Source organism: Orycteropus afer, unplaced genomic scaffold, assembly GCF_000298275.1.
Source record: "Orycteropus afer afer isolate SDZICR_OR568_19922 unplaced genomic scaffold, OryAfe1.0 scaffold00243, whole genome shotgun sequence".
Taxonomy (NCBI): Eukaryota; Metazoa; Chordata; class Mammalia; order Tubulidentata; family Orycteropodidae; genus Orycteropus; species Orycteropus afer.
The window spans coordinates 1,390,824-1,407,541 of NW_006921830.1; positions in this window are offsets into that span (position 1 = coordinate 1,390,824).

A 16,718-nucleotide genomic window follows, 5' to 3' on the forward strand; every position below is an offset into this window, starting at 1 on the left:
CAATCAGCTCCTGGCCTGGTTTTGGCTGAAGATATTGAGCTTTTCCACCACCTCTTGCCACAGATGTAGTCAATCTGATTTCTGTGTGTTCCATCACACATATGCATATAGAGAATAAAATAAGATTAATAAGCATCTTCTAAGCATCCTGAATGTCCCTACTCTCTCCTGTCTGATGTTCTAATTGGCCCAGATAATGTTGGACATCAGTGAAGATAGTCACACAGGCAGTTTGTGCACTGTGGCTCTTTCCCTCAGCATGGCTTCTTGTTTCAAGGAATGAAGAAACAGCCCCCAATTAAGTGTGACTGCCAATACTTGGGCATTCCTCTTTTTTTTTTTTTTCTTCCCTGCCTTTATTGAAAACTCACTGTCCTTGCATAATGGTGAAAACAGTGGAAACAGTGGTGTCTCCAGGAACTATATTTCTTTTTCTTCTTTTGTTGTTGAGAATATACACAGCAAAGCATACACTGGTTCAAATGTTTCTTTATGTGCAATTCAGTCATGTTGATTACATTCTTGGAGTTGTGGAACCATTTTAACCCTCCTTTTCTGTATTGTTCCTTCCCCATTATAGTGAACTCACTTCCCACTTAGGTTTCTATATATGATCTTTCCAATTGCTGCTGATAGTTTGAACTGTATAGATAATTCTTAAAAGAGGATATTGCTCAAGGCAGACTTTTTTCCCCCCAATTTTGTTACTGTTTGGTTTCAAAACTTTAGGGAGTATTTTTAGTTTAAATTTAAAGGTTATCTCAGGGCAATAGCTTCAGGGTCCTCCATCTCCCATGGCTCCAGAAAGTCTGGAGTAAATGAAATTTGAAATTCTGTTTTGCGTTTCCCCTTTGATCATGAATCTTCTATAGAACCTTTCATCAGAATGTTCAGTAATGGGACCCAGGCACCATCCAGTTCTCCTGGTCTCAGGGCAAAGGAGGCAGTTGTTCGTGGAGCCACACAGTCCCTATCCTCTTCCTGTTCCTGACTATCCTTCTTCCTCTGTTGCTCCAGGCAAATAGAGATCAATTGCCATGCCTTTTATGACTGTTTGCAAGCTTTTAAGACCCCTAAGCACTATACAATAAACTAACCAAATCAAACCAAACCAAACTCTTTGCCATTGAGTTGATTCCGACTCAGCAACCCCCATTGGGTTTCTTAGGCAGTAAGTCTTTATGGAAGTAGATTGCCATGTCTTCCTTCCATGAAGTGGCTGGTGGATTTGAACCTCCAACTTTCTGGTTAGCAGTGAAGTGCTCTAGGCACTGTGCCACCAAACTAGGAGATAGAATAAAGGCACTAAACATATAATTAAGCCTCTTCACTAGGATGTCCTGTGAAACATGACCCAAACATGCAAACTAAGGAACAGATTGTGTGTGGATTTTTATTGTACATAAACAGTCTCAGAAGTTACTTTTTTTTCCTGGTCATTGTTGTAAGTACATCTATCGCAAACTTTTGCCAAGTAAACTTTTTATAGGTGTACAACTGATTGCCATCAATTGCAACAATTAGCTCTGTAACTCTACGCTTAATCAATGTGAAATTTCCATCAGAGCTAACCCCCTTTTCCATTTGCCACCTCTCCTTGGAAACCACTAATAAAGTTTTCTCTACATACATTTTCTTTTTCTTGACTTTTTATATAAGTGAAGTCATATAATATTTGTCCTTTTTGATTCATTATTTCACTCAGTATAATGTCTTCAAGCTCCATCCGTATTATAGCATTTATCAAGACTTTGTTTCTTTTACAGCTTGAGTCGTATTTCACTGTGTGTATGTATCATATATCATATTTTGTTTATCCATTCACCTGTTGATGGGCATTTATGCTGGTTCCACCTTATGACTATTGTGAGTAGTGCTGCAGTAAACATTGGTGTACAAGTCTATTTTGAGTCTTTGCTTTCAAGTCTCTTGAGCATACAACTAAAAGAATGGAATTGCTGAATCATATGGCAGTCCTACTTTTTGGTATTTGGGGAACTGCCACACTGTTTTCCAAAATAGTTGTAACATTTTGTATTCTCACCACCAATGGATAAGTGTCCCAACACTTGGCAGCAGTTACTATTTTCCTTGTTGTTGTTAATCTTAGGCACTCTACTGGGGGTGAAATTGCATCTCCTTGTGGTTTTAATTTCCATCTCTCTGATGATTAATAGTGTTGATCATCTTTTCATGTCTTTGGTGGCCTCTTCAATGTCCTCTTTGGTGAAATGTACATTCAAATCATCTGTCCATTTTATGATTAGGTTATTCGTGTTTTTGATGCTAAGTTGTCAAAGTTTTATATATTTTTTGGTTATTACATCCTTTTGGATGTCTGGTTTCTGAGGAGTCTGTCAGTAGGTAATGTATCTTTTCACTTTTTTTGTAAACTCTTTTGATGAAAAACTATTTTTAAGTTTAATGAGGTCCTATTTATTTATTTATTTATTTACTGTTTGTGCTTTTGTTATTATATTAAATAATCCATTGTTAAAAGGTAGGCTCAACAGCAGTCTGTGAATTTTCTTCTAAGAATTTCATAGTTTTAGTTTATACTTTTAAATCCTTATTCCATTTGGAATTTCTTTTCATATATTGTGTTTAATTTTTCTGCATGTAGAAATTCAGTTTTCCAACACCTTTTAATTAAGGGACTCATCGTTCTCCATCCTCCATTGAGACAGACTTGGGATCCATATAAAAAATGAGTTGACCATAACTGTAGGCTTATTTCTGGATTCTCAATTCTATGCCATTGGTCTATGTGTCCACTGTCATACCAGTGCTGTTGTTGTTGTTATTAGATGAAATGAGTTGATTCTGAGTCAGTGACCCTATGTACAACAGAGTGAAACATTACCCTGTTCAGTGCCATCCTCACAATCCTGGCTATGCTTCAGCCCATGATTGGAGCTGTTGTGTCAATCCGTCTCATTGAGAGTCTTCTCATTTTTCATTGACCCTCCACTTTACCAAGCATGATATCCTTCTGCAGGGAATGGGCCCTTCTGACAACATGACCAAAGTAAGTGAGACGAAGTCTGTCCATTCTCGTTTCTAAGGAGCATTCTAGCTGCTCTTCTTCCAGGACAGATTTGTTCGTTCTTATAACAGTCCATGATATTTTCAGTGTTCTTTGCCAACATCACAATTCAAAGACATCATTTCTTCTTTGATTTTTCTTACTCATTTTCCAACTTTCACATGCATATGAGGTGATTGAAAATACCATAACTTGGGTTAGGTGCACCTTAGCTTCAAAGTGACCTCCTTGTTCTTTAACACTTTCAAGAGTTCTTTTGTAGCAGATTTGCCCAGTGCAATACAATATTTGATTTCTTGACTGTTGTTTCCATGGGTGTTGATTATGGATCCAAGTAACATGACATCTTTGACAACTTCAATGTTTTCTCCATTTATCATGATATTACTTTCTGGTCTAAGTTGTGAGGATTTTGTTTTCTTGATGTTGAGATGTAATCCACACTGAAGACTATAGACTTTGATCTTCATCAGGAAGTGCTTCAAGTCCTCTTCACTTTCAGCAAGCAAGGTTCTGTCATCTGCATATTGCAGGCTGCTTATGAATCTTCCTCCAATCCTGATGCTGTGTTCTTCTTCATATAGTCCATCTTCTCAGATTATTTGCTCAGCCTATAGATTGAATAAGTATGGCAAAAGGATACAAACCCGACACATACACCTCTGATTTTAAATCATTCAGTGTTCCCTGTTCTGTTCGAACAACAGCCTCTTGGTCTATGCACAGTTTTCACATGAGCACAGTGAAGTGTTCTGAAATTCACATTCTTTGAACAATCAAATGCCTTTGCACAGTCAATAAACATATTGATCATGTAAATGTATTTAATATATTTAACATATGTTATAATATTTAAACAAAGGAAACATATTTCTGGTATTCTTTGTTTTCAGCTAAGATCCATCTAATATCAGCAATGATACCCCTTGTTCTAGCCCTCCCGTGAATCCAGCTTGAATTTCTGGAAGTTCCTTGTCAATATACTGCCACAAATATTTTTTAATTATCTTCAGCAAAGATAATTAAAAAATTATCTTCATATGTTATATTAATGATATTGTTCAATAATTTCTACATCCTGTGGATCACTGTTCTTTGGAAGGGGCACACACACACACACACACACACACATGTATATATATATATCTTCCTGTCTGTTGACCAGGTAGCTGTCTTCCAAATTTCTTGGCATAGACAAGCAAGTGCCTCCAGAGCTGCATTCCTTTGTTGAAACATCTCAGTGGGTATTCCACCAATTCCTGGAGGCTTGTTTTTCTTCAGTTCCTTCAGTGCAGCTTAGACTTCTTCCTTTGATACCATTGTTTCTTGATCATATGCTACCTCCTGAAATGATTGAACATCTACCAATTCTTTTTGGTACAGTGACTTTGTGTATTCCTTCTATCTTCTTTTGATGATCCCTGCATTATTCAATATTTTGGCCATAGAATCCTTCAGTATGTAACTTGAGGCTTGCATTTTTCTTCAGTTGTTTCAGGTTGAAAAATGCTGAGCATGTTCTTCCTTTTTGGTTTCCTAATTCCAGGTCTTTGTCCGTTTCATTATAATACTTCGTCTTTTAGAATTGCCCTTCGAAATCTTTTATTCAGCTGTTTTATTTCAATACATCTTCCTTTCACTTGACATAATGCCTAAGACATTTGACTGCTAAGGAGAAGGCTGGCAGTTCAAACCCACCAGCCACTCTTCAGAAGGAAGACTGCACAATCTACTTCCGTAGAGATACTGCCTTGGAAACCCAAGGAGGGGTCGCTATGAGTTGGATTCGACTCTATGTCAGTAAGTTAGTTTTGTTTTCCTTTCACTTTAGCTTCTTTCCATTCAAGAGCAAGTTTCAGAGTCTATTTTGACATCCATTTTGGTCTTTTCTTCCTTTCCTATCTTTTCAATGATCTTTTGCTTTCTTCTTGTATAACATTCTTCATGTCATCCCACAACTGATCTGATCTTCTGTCATTAGTGTTCAGTGCATCAAATCTGTTCTTCAGATGGTCTCTAAATTCAGGTGGAATATACTCAAGGTCATGTTTTGGCTCTTGTTGACTTGTTCTAAATTTTTTCAGTTTCAATTTGAACTTGCGTATGTGCAATTGATGATCTGTTCCACAGTCAGCTCCTGGCCTTATTTCGAATGGTGATATTAAACTTCTCCTTCACCTCTTTCCACAGATGTAGTCTGTTTGATTTCTGTGTATTCCATCTGGCTAGTTCCATGTGTATGGTCAGTGTTTATGTTGTTGAAAAAAGATATTTTCAATGAATAAGTCGCTGGCCTTGCAGAATTCTTTCATGAGATCTCTGGTGCCATTTCTATCACCAAGGCCATATTCTCCAACTACCTATGCTCAAGAAGACAAAGTCAATTATTATAATGAAATGTGCCAAGAGTTGGAGTTGGAAAACCAAAAGGGAAGAACACGCTCAGCATTTCTCAAGCTGAAAGAACTGAGGAAAAAAATTTAAGCCTCAAATTGCACTATTGAAAGATTCCATGGGCAATATGTTGCATGATGCAGGAAACATCAAAAGAAGATGAATGGAATACACAGAGGCACTATACCAAAAAGAATTGGTAGATGATCATCCACTTCATGAGGTGGCATATGTTCAAGAACCAATAGAATTGAAAGAAGAAGTCAAAGCTGCACTGAAGGAAATGGCAAAAAACAAGGCTCCGGGAATAGACAGGATACCCATTGAGATGTTTCAACAAACGGATGCCACACTGCAGGCACTCACTCGGTTATACCAAGAGATTTGGAAGACAGCTACCTGGCCAACTGACTGGAAGAGACCCATATTTATACCCATTCCAAAGAAAGGTGATCCCCCAGAATGTGGAAATTATTGAACAATCCCACTGATATTACATTCAAGCAAAATCTTACTGAAGATAATTCAAAAACAGTTGCAGCAGTATATTGACAGAGAACTTCCAGAAATGCAAGCTGGATTCAGAAGGGGATGTGGAATGAGGGACATCATAGCTGATGTCAGATGGATCTTGGCTCAAGGCAAAGAATACCAGAAAGATGTTTACTTGTGTTTTATTGACTATGCAAAAGCATTTGATTGTGTAGATCATGACAAATTATGGATAACTTTGAGAGGAATGGGAATTCCAGAATACTTAATTGTACTCAGGAGGAACAGGTCCATAGACCAGGAGGCTGTCATTCAAACAGAACAAGGGAATACTGTATGGTTTAAAATCAGGAAGGGAGTGTGTCAGGGTTGTATCCTTTCAACTATTGAATCTGTATGCTCAGCAAATAATCTGAGAAGCTGGACTATATGAAGAAAAACGTGGTATCAGGATTGAAGGAAGGCTTATTAACAACCTGCAATTTGCAGAGGACATAACGTTGCTTGCTGAAAGTGAGGATGACTTAGAGGATGACTGATGAAGATTAAATATTACAGTCTACAGTATGGATTACACCCCAACATAAAGCAAACAAAAATTCTCACAACTGGACCAATAAGTGCATCACAATAGATGGAGAAAAGATTGAAGTTGTCAAAGACTTCATATTTTCTTGGTTCTACAATCAATGCCAATGAAAGCAGCAGTTAAGACATTGAAAGACGTATTGCATTGGGCAAATCTGCTGCAAAAAACCTCTTTCAAGCGCTGAAGAGAAAAGATCTCTCCTTGAAGACTAAGATGCAACTAACCCAAGCCATGGTATTTTCAATTGCCTCATATGCATGTGAGAGCTGGACAATGAATAAGGATGACTGAAGAAGAGTTGATACTTGTGAGTTGTGGTGTTGGTGAAGAATACTGAGAGAACCTTGGACTGCTAAATGAACTAACAAATCTGTTCTGGAGGAAGTGCAGCCAGAATAATCCTTGGAAGAGAGAATGGCCAAACTTTTTCTCACCTACTTTTCTCATGTTGTCAGAAGGGACTGTTCTCTGGAGAAGGATATCATGCTTGATAAAGTGGAGGGTTAACAAAAGAGGGGAAGGCCCTCAATGAGATGCATTGACCCAGTGACTTTAATGATAGGCTCAGGCATAGCAGGGATCGTGGGGCTGGCACAGGACTGGGCAGTGTTTTGTCCTATTGTACATAAGGTCACTATGAGTCAGAGATGATTCAACACCATACAACAACAACAATAACAACAACAATATGCTTCCTCTTTCTTTCTAACTTTTGTATTCCAATCCCCAGCAATAATCAATAAATCTTGATTGCATGTTTGGTCAATTTCAGACTACAGAAGTTGGTAAAAATCTTTAATTTCTTCATCTTCTGTTTTGATGGTTGGTGCATTAATTTGAATAATTGTTATATTAATTGGTCTTCCTTGTAGGCATATAGATATTATCCTATCACTGACAGCATTGTGCTTCAGGATAGATCTTGAAATGTTCTTTTTGATGATGAATGCGAAGCTCTTCCTCTTTAATTTGTCATTAGCAGCATAGTAGACCGTATGATTGTTTGACTCAAAGTGGCCACTACCAGTCCATTTCAGCTCACTAATGCCTAGGATATTGATCTTTACTAGTTCTGTTTTCTGCTTAACTACTTCCAGTTTTCCTAGATTCATACTTCATACATTACACATTCTGACTATTAATGGATGTTTGCCTCTGTTTCTTCCCATTTTGGGTGATGTCCCATCAGCAAATGAAGGTCCTGAAAGTTTTACTCCATCCGTATCATTAAGGTTGACTCTACTTTGTGGAGGCAGTTCTTTCCTTTTCGTATTCTGAGTGCCTTCCAACCCAAGGAGCTCATCATCTGGCACTATATCAGATTATGTTTACAGCTACTCATAATAAAGTTTCCCAATAATTTATCAGACAGTGTTTCACTGCTATTCATGGTTTTCAGCAGCCAATTCTTTCAGATGTGGATGGCCCCAACTTTTTCCCAGTCTTTCTTAGTCTGGAAGCTCCACTCAAACCTGTCCACCATGTGATCCTGCTGCAGTTTGAAATACCAGTAGCGTATCCTCTAGCCTCATAGTGACATGCAAGCCACCACAGTATGACACACTGAGAGATGAGTGGTGGATACTAGTACTAGGGTGTTTCAATTACTGTAGCTGTAAAATATGTTTTAAAATCAGGAAGTATGAGTCTTATTACATTTTTTTGGATAGTTGAAAGATATACATAGGATATCTGTCACCTTTGCTTTAGCTATTCAAAGCTCTTGCCATTCCATATAAAGTTGAAGTTTCGTTTGTTTGTTTTCCCATTTGTGTAAATAAGGCCATTGGAACTTTGATTGGGATTGTGTTGAATTCATAGATCACTTTGGGCAGTAGTGACATCTTAACAATGTTAAGTTTTCCAACCCAAGAACATGAAACATCTATCCATATATTTAAGTCTTCTTTATTTCATCAGTGTTTTGTAATTTTCATTGCATAAATCCTTCAAGTCTCTGTTTAGATTTATTCCTAGATATTATATTCTCATGGATGCTGTTATATATGGAATTGATGCCCTAATTTCCATTTAAGATTTCTCATTGCAGGTGTAGAAATGCAACTAATTTTTGTCTGTGACCTTCTACCCTGCAACTTTCCTTAATTCCTGTATTAGCTCTAGAAGTTTTCTTACAGACTCTTTGATATTGTATGGGATCATATCGTTCATGAGTAGAGATAATATTACTTATTCTTTTCTATCTGGATACTGTTTCTTACTGTTTCTTGTGTTATTGTTCTAGCTAGGACTTCTAATACAGTGTTGAATAGAAGTGATGAGCTGAGCACCTTTGTCCGGGAACCGTATTTCTAAGGCTCCTCCTTAACCTTATCAACCTCAACCAGGGTGGATAAGCGGATTTTCCCTTACTGGTCTGATTTTCTTCATTACCTGATAAGTCAATACAGCAGGAAGTTGAGAGAAGCCTACAATTCCCGAGCCTAAGGACTCAGTCTTGGGCTCTGAGGAAAATTTCTAACAGAGAAGATCCAGAGAAGTAAATGGATTCCTAATTTTTTCTTCTTTTTATTTTTTTTTAGCTATTCTAGTAGATCTGAAATTGTATCTCATTGTCTCATTGGCAATGAGATTTGTTGATTTGTATCTGTTTGATGATTAATGGTGTTGAGTATCTGTTAATGTATTTGGTGACCATTTGAATGTCCTCTTTGCTGAAATGTCTATTCAAGCCCTTTGCCCATTTTATGATTGAATTATTTGTCTTTTTGTTGCCAATTTGTCAAAGTTTTATATATTTTGGCAATTAAATTCTTAACAGATATATGAATTCTAAAGATATTTTGCCAGTTAGCAGCTAGCTTGCCTTTTTCCTTTTTTTTTTTTTTGTTAACGGTCTTTTGATGAATGAAAGTTTTAAATTTTTATGAGGTTTCATGTATTTATTTTGTCTTTTGTTGTTTGTGCTTTTGTTATTATATTAGATAATCCATTATTAAAAGCTAGGCCTGATAGAATTGGCCCTGAATTTTCTTCTAAGAATTTTAAGATTTTATTTTGCACATTTAAGTCTTTAATCCATTTTGAATTTTTTTTTGTGAATGATATTTCATTTTTCTGCATGTGGAGATCCAGTTTTCCCAACATCATATTTGAAGAGACTCTTCTTTTCCTATTGAATGGACTTAGCACCTTTGTCAAAAATAAGCTGATCATAAATATGTATATTTATTTCCAGGCTCTCAATCCTGTTCCATTGGTCTATGTGTCTACTGTCATTCCAATACCAGGTTGTTTTGATTACTGTAGCTGTATAATATGTTTTTGAATCAGGAAGTATTGAGTCCTCCTACTTTTTTGAAGGTATTTTCTATATGTAGGATCTCTTTTGACTTTGCTTTAGTTGTTTGGGGCTTCTTGCCATTCTACATAAAGTTAAGTTATTATTATTTTTTCCTTTTCTGTAAGGAAGGTTGTTGGAATTTTAATTGAGATTGCATTGCATATATAGATTGCTTTGGGTAGTATTGACATCTTAACTATATTAAATCTTCCAACCTAAGAACATGGAAGAGCTTTCCATTTGTTTAAGTCTTCTTAATCTCTTTCAACAGTGTTTCATAATTTTCATGGTGTAAGTCCTTCACATCCCTGGTTAGATTTATTTCTAGGCATTTTATTCTCTTAGCAGTTCAAACCCACCAGCCACTCTGCAGAAGGAAGATGGGGCAATCTACTTCTGTAAAGATTTACCATCTCAGAAACCCAAAAGGGGGTCACTATGGATGAGAATCATCTCCATGGCAGTGAGTTTGGTTTGGTTTTGGTTAGATATTATTGCAAATGGAATCATTTCACTAATTTCCATTTCAGATTTTTCATTGCTGGTGAATGGAAACCCAACTGATTTTTGTTTGTTGACCTTGTACCTTACAAGGTTGCTAAATTCCTCTATTAGTTCTAGTAGTTTTATTTCAGAATCTTTGGGATTTTCTAAAATATAGGATTATATTATCATGAATAGAGATAGTTTTACTTATTCTTTTCCTATTGGAAGATGATTTCTTTCTTTTTCTTGTCGTATTGCTCTGGTAAGGACTTCTAATACAAAACTGAATAGAAGTGGTGAGTGTCAACACCATTGTCCAAGAACAATATTCCTAAGCTTCATCCTCAACTGGGCAGTTAACCAGGGTGGAGAAGGGGATTTTACATTACTGGTTTGATTTCCTTCATTACCAGAGGATTCAGAGGGCCCAGGGAGGTGAATGGATTCCCATTTCTTTTAGTAATATCAATCACCAATGAAGAACTGGAAATGTTTGGCTTTGATGGTAGTTGAGTTGCACTGAAAATCTTGTATGCATAATGTTATTATTGTTGTGTCCTTGAGTTGATTCTGACTCATAGTGACCCTATATAATGGAGAAGAACTATTACATAGGTTTTTCATAAACTGTAATCTTTAAGGGAGTAAACTTCTAGGTCTTTTGTTCTTCAGAATTCTTGGTTTAGGACAGCTACAGGGTTGCTATGAGTTGTAGTAAACTTGATGGCAATAGGTTTGGTTTTGTTAATTATACATACCAAGGGGCTCTAGTAGCACAATGGTTGAGCATTTGTCAGCTAATTGAAAGATCAGAGGATGAAATCAACAACAGTCCTTATTCATTCTTGCACAGTTGTTGTTGTTATGTGCATAGCAACCCCTCCTTGGGTTTCCGAGGAGGTATCACTATGGAAGTAGATTGCTCAACCTTCCTTCTGAGGAGTGGCTGGTGGGTTTGAACTGCCAGCCTTCTGGTTAGCAATCAAGTGCCTTAGGCATTATGCCACCAGAGCTCCTTCTTGCACAGTACTTGTCTCAATTTAACTCTTTCCTTTTGCATTTTACTATAAACGGCAAGGTGGAAACTGGCCAGAACTCCAATACTGTCTTACAACATCCTGAGTTGAATATCCAAGTTCATCACATACAAAATTTTACTTTCCACAAAACATTCTAACATAATATTGTCAAGTTCATTGTCACTTGAAAACAAGGATTATCTTTCCTCCAGTGTCCAATAAAAGGTTCATCATTTCCTATGAAGGTCTCAAAGGAAAAATATTTAACATCTGCATTTCTAACAACACTCCGTTCATGATAATAGGAACTTTATCTATACCTCTCCTCTCTTCTGAATCTTCATAAGAATTACCTTTAACACCCATAATTCTACCAACAGTATCTTCGAAGCAATGTAAGCTTTAATTATTAACATATGCCTCAAAATTCTTCCAGCCTCTACCCATTAGCCAATTCTAAAAAATACTTCCACAGTTTAGGTATTATTACAACAGCACCCCGCTATTGGTACCAAAAAACTATAGTCATTTCCTAGGGCTTCTTTAACAAAATACTACAAATGTGGTAGCTTATAAGAACAAATATTTATTGCTTTACTGTTCTGGAGGCTGAAAGTGCTAAGGAAAGATGTCAGCTTTTTCAATTTCTTCGAGATCTCTGAGAGAGGATGTGTTCTATGCCTCTCCCTTAGCTACTAGTAACAGTTGGCAATGTCTAGTGTTCCTTAGCTTGCACAAGCATTTTTGCATGGCTAGCACCTCTCTGTCTCTGTGTATCTTCTCATTTATAATGATACTGGTTTATAGGTTTAGGATCCATTGACCTCATCTTAACTAATAATATTTGCAAAGACACTATTTAGAACATTAACATATCTCTTTGGAAAATGCAAATCAACCTATAACAAGTGTATGCTCTTACTTTCTTAAGTCAGTGATGTTTTACTTCGAGGAAAAAATAAAATCACCCATATCCAGTATTTAAAACAGATGGACAGCTTTGATTTAATAACCTGGGATTAGGGACTTGAACCCTTCCCTTTTCTCTCCCTCTAGCCCATTACTTTAAAAATATTCTTGACTTTTATAAAAACTCTAATGAAACACCAAAAACATAAAATAAGACTGTTATCTTTCCAAATGCAAATAGTCATTGGCTACATATTTGGCTGGTGGTGCAAACACAAATTTTACAATTTCCTTTCAGTTTATAAATTTCTTGCTTAAGAAAATGTAAAGATCTCAATTGTTCAATGTCCTGCATACCTTGTAAAGAACATGGCTAAAATGTATGTGATTTCTTACTTGCGATATCGAAGCATTCATAGTGGGAGTTTTTGATTACTTTTCACTTTCCTCCAAATATGCAGAAGCACTTTCTGAAATTTTTGGTGTATAGAAATAAACATAGGCCTGTAAGAGGCTGTCATTGTTTTTAGCCTAGTAAAGAAGTTAAAATGTTGGTTTGCTATAAATCATTTTTGTAATATGCTTAATGTAAAGGATAGCCTTTGAAGGTGAGAATGGAGAAAGGGTGACATTGAAAGAGAAATTTGTATGCTGTTTCCCCAAATTGTTCGATTATCACTGAAGAGGCTGTTAAGAATCTAGAAAAGAACTAACTGGTGGCAAGCCAGTTGTTTCATGTCACATGTAGACTACAACAAAAGCTCCTCTGAGAAAAATATGACTCATATGTCAGAGCAGAAAAACATATTACCAGAAGATGGCAGCAAAGGTAAACAGACTTTTCTTATTTTTATTTATAAACTTTTTTAGTAAAACGGTAATTTCTTTGTAATAAACTTTGAATTATTCTTGGTATTTAAAATTACTTTCCCTGAGAGATAGAGATTTAATTTGTGATCACATCTAATGTGCTTTAGAGTGCTTAGATATATTGGATACAATACATGAGAATCTGTGTGATGAATTAACAAATACAGAAGTACTGACAACATGCAGCTGATCTACTAAAACAGTCCTGTAGACACAAAATGGATGGGCATATCTGGAGAATGGAAACCTAGTTCATACAAATTAAAAATAAACAAACAAACAAACAAAAAGCTTGTTACTAATAGGTAAAATCTAAAGTACTACATATTCAGATACTTTTGCTGGGTGAAAATTTATCTTGTAGACACCAGGAATCAGTGTAATGTGGCCATGATTAGAGTAGACCTCTAAATGAAAGCAAGTATTATATTTGACTATATTCCATTTTGGTACTATCTAAAAGAAACTAAAAGAAAGTGGCAAGAATTTCAGCAGTGTTATTGGAAAAGAAAACAAAAGAGTCAAAATACTGTATTATATTCTAAGATAGAAAAAAAAAAATGTTTTTATTTTTAGTATACATATTTGCCTAGTTAATCCTATTATATATAGATTTATCTGTAAAAGGCTAATGTCCATAAGAATAGTGTTTTTTTTATATTAGAAGAACAAACATATCTCATAGTAACATAAATATCTAATAAAAGATTTTAAAAGTGCCAAAATGAATTTATGTGTAGGAAGACAGAAAGGAGTATTATAAAATAGTTTTATAGTTTTCACACATACTAATTTTTTCATTTATCCTACTTTTACTTTCCTTTACTTTTATTTCTTTCAACAATGTTATCATGTAAAACATCATTAAATAAAATAGAACATAAAATTTATAAACCAAAAAACCAAACTCACTGCCGTCAAGTTGGATCCGACTCATAGTGACCCCTCCCTGGGTTTCTGAGGTGGTATCACTATGGAAGTAGATTGGACAACATTCCTTCTGAGGAGTGGCTGGTGGATTTGAACTGCCAGGCTTCTGGTTAGCAGTCAAATGCTTTAAGCACTATGTCACCAGAGCTCCTATAAAATTTATAGTGAATGTATTTAAAAAATTTTGTGGTAGGACTCATAACATGATGTTGTTATGTGCCATCAAATCAGTTTTGACTCATAGCAACCCTATGGACCACAGAACAAAATACTACTCAGTCCTGCATCATTGTCACAATTTCATTGAGGGCTTTTCCTTTTTTCACTGACCCTCTATTTTACCTGGCAAGATACCCTTCTCCAGGAACTGGTCCTTTCTGACAACATGACCAAAAAATGTAAGATAAAGTATGGCCTTCCTTGCTTCTAAGGAGCATTCCAGCTGTACTTCCTCTAGTACTGTCCATGGTGCATTCAATATTCTTTGCCAACACCATAATTCAAATGCATCAGTTCTTCTGTGGTCTTCCTTTTTTCATTGTCCAGATCTCACATACATATTGTTGTTGTTATGTGCCGTCGAGTCAAACCTGACTCATAGCGACCCCTCCTTGGGTTTCCAAGGCAGTATCACTACGGAAGTAGGATTGCCCAACCTTCCTTCCGAGGAGTGGCTGGTGGGTTTGAACTGCCAGCTGTCTGGTTAGCAGGCAAGTGTCTTAGCCACTTTGCTACCACAGCTCCCCACATACATATACATATTAGGCTATTGAAAATGCCATGGCTTGAGTCAGGCACACTTTAGTCTTCAAAGAGACATCTTTGCTCATAAATATTTTCAAGAGGCCTTTGGCAGTAGATTTACCCAATGAAATACATTGTCTGATCTCTTGCATTGTAGATTACTTGTAGATCCAAGTAAAATGAAATCCTTGTCAACTTCAATCTTTTTTCCATTTATCATGATACTGCTTATGAGTTCTTTTGTGAGGACTTTTTTTTTTTTCATTATGTTAAGGTATAATCTATACTGAAGGTTATACTCTTTGATCCTCACCACTAAGTGCCTCAAGTCTTCTTCACCTTCAGCAACGAAGGTTGTGTCCTTCATATATTGAAGGTTGTTAATGAGTTTTCCCCTATTCCTGATGCTGTGTTCTTCTTTATATAGTCCAGCTTCTTTGATTATTGGTGAGCACACAGATTGAATAAGTATGGTGAAAGGATGTAAGCCTGACATACACCTTTCCTGATTCTAAACCTCATGGTATCCACTTGTTCTGTTTTAACAACTTCTCCTTGGTCTATGTACAGTTTCCCAATGAGCACAATGAAGTACTCTGGAATTCCCATTCTTCACAACGTTACCTATAACTTGTTACGATTTACACCATCAAATGTCTTTGCATAGAGTTTTGGTAAGATGGTAAACTAGGCAGAAAGACTGCACAGACTCTCTTCAAAAAAGAAAAGGGAAACCAATTAACACAGACACAGAAGATAATCCTGGACCTCTGAGCCTTGAAGGAAAGGATATAGAAGTGGACTAAACCCTGACTAGCAGAAGAATTTGCAGGAAAATACCAAAAAAGGAGACAGATGGAGCTGCGGTCTGGCAGCAATCTTGAGCGATCCTGATGGCACGGCACAGACAGCTTGGAGATTCCCAAGTGGTGGTAGGATCTAAGAATTAACCTAAAAATCAGCTCTGCTAGCCAGGGACTGCATGGAGGACTGCTCTGGTGGCTGAGGAATAAACAGAGAAGGTGAAGAGAAAGGGAGGCTGAACTGTGGACTTTTGCCGGTCCGGAGAACGCCACCATTTTGAATGCTTAAAAGCAGCTTGACAATTTTGGATATTTAAAGAGACACTCTCACAGATTCCTGGAGCTTAAGAACATGTTCTGGTTTCCAGAAACCTCAAGGACACTCCGGACCTGCAAGACTGAAATGGTACCGCATTCCTCTTGTTACTCTTATAACCCACATCCGCTTGGTGAATGGAGGTGCAGCCATCCCCCACTCCCACCAACCTTCTGGCTCCACAGGAACTCCATCACAGTCTGTGTGCTCAGATGAAGCCTGGGTGCCCTGCCTTGCCCTGTCCTCCACTGATTTTTTTTTTCTAGTTTTATGTTTATTTTTTCCTTTCTTTTTTATAGTAATAAGTTTGCTTGTATTTGTCTGTTTTAAAACAACTATTATTATTAATACTTTTGTCCTTTTTACTATTATTCTTAATCTTCCCCTCCCAGGTCTTAGTTTTCAGCATTTTTTCTTTTCCTGTTCTTGGTTGAAAAAATATATATTTTTTTAATTTAAGTTTTTTTTTTTTCCCCATTTTTTCTCATGGTTAACCCTGTTCCTTGTTTTTCTTTTAGCATTTTTCCCATTATTTTTCCTTCATTATTCTCCTTCTCTACCTTTTTTCTCTTAGTGCCCTATCCCCAGATATTGCAGGTTTTCTTGTGTTTTTTTCTTTTTTTTTTCCTCCCTTTTTTGGTTACTGTTCCTGTGTGATTACATGGTATATTTTTTGTCCATGTGCTTTTAGTTTTTTGATGGTTATTCAATTGTAATTTTTGTCTAACTGAGTGGGAGACAGCAACACTCCCCATAAGACACAACTACACCCACACTTCCTGCAACTTCACTTACTGAGTGAGAGCCACTACCTAC